Below are 1,208 nucleotides of genomic sequence, written 5' to 3' on the forward strand. Positions count from 1 at the left end.
TGTCTCTCCACGTGAGTCAGACAGTGCAGCAGCTGTCTCTCCACGTGAGTCAGACAGTGCAGCAGCTGTCTCTCCACGTGAGTCAGATAGTGCAGAGCTGTCTCTCCCACATGAATCAGTGCAGCAGCTGTCTCTACACATGAGCCCAGGGGCCTCCGGGATGACGTGGGGACCATTGTCTTCCCTGTGGAAACCCTGTGGAGAAACATGCAGTACTTACAAGCATTTATTTGTAGGATAACACTACCACCGAGTCACTTCCGGCATAGCCACCCTAGTGCTTCTGCGTTGGGCTGCAGTGTGGGAAAGATGAGGCTTTCTACCCTGGAAAGTGTGTCGGTCTCAGAAAACCACAGGAGCTGTTGTGCTCTGTCCTACAGGGTCGCTAAGAGATCTATAGGGTAGGGTGTGCTTTTGTTCTATTATGTTGTGATCATTAATGAAAGTGATGGGGAAATATATTAAAGTTTTAAACATAAAAGAAATTTTGCAGCCAGAAAACTAACACCCTACTGAAAAGGATTTTTTAAAAATGGATAAATTAACATTAGACTTGACCCAAAGGAGAATAGTTAACTGACAGGTAAAAACTCACAAGGGGTCTCTAAAATTGTAATTTGTCCTTTGAAGGAGGAGGATGTGGGGAGAGTCAAATAGGTGTTCTTGTGAAACATGCTGAATTGTGTGCCCCGCCCTGTATGAAACAGGATTGCATTAATTGTTTTAAATAGCAGCAAGAGCGGCCTTAAAGACCTCTGGGCTCCTGTTAGCCGCACACATTCACGACTGATCACTTAGTCCCCTTTCCATAGTCATCCTTTGATGCAGTGGTTCTCAACCTGTGGGTCGCGACCCCTTTGGGGGTCGAATGACCCTTTCACGGGGGTCACCTAAGACCACCGGAAACATAGGAACCGATCTACCACTCTTCTATCCGTCTCTGGGCGGGTCCGCCCACATGCAGATACGCCCACATATGTGTACCTGCCGTGAAGAGTGTCACCCATGCTACACCATGCTTCAAAACAACATTTCATTTATTTGTCATTAGAAATAGATGTTTCACAACATATTGGTTGTTGTTTTTGAATCATTTTATTAGGGACTCATACAACTCTTATCACAATCCATACATACATCAATTGTGTAAAGCGCATAAATTCATTGCCCTCATCATTCTCAAAACATTTGCTCTCCACTTAAGCCCC

General features: G+C 45.2%; 1 protein-coding gene across 1 annotated transcript in view; it reads left to right on the forward strand.

Moving 5' to 3' along the window:
- The window catches only part of TNPO3 (transportin 3), a 68,789-nt gene that overhangs the window by 59,721 nt on the left and 7,860 nt on the right, over nucleotides 1–1,208 (forward strand). The gene's annotated exons all lie outside the window — the stretch shown is intronic.

The sequence above is a fragment of the Echinops telfairi genome, unplaced genomic scaffold (genome assembly GCF_000313985.2).
Source record: "Echinops telfairi isolate 266 unplaced genomic scaffold, ASM31398v2 ScPeMD7_23;HRSCAF=83, whole genome shotgun sequence".
Taxonomy (NCBI): Eukaryota; Metazoa; Chordata; class Mammalia; order Afrosoricida; family Tenrecidae; genus Echinops; species Echinops telfairi.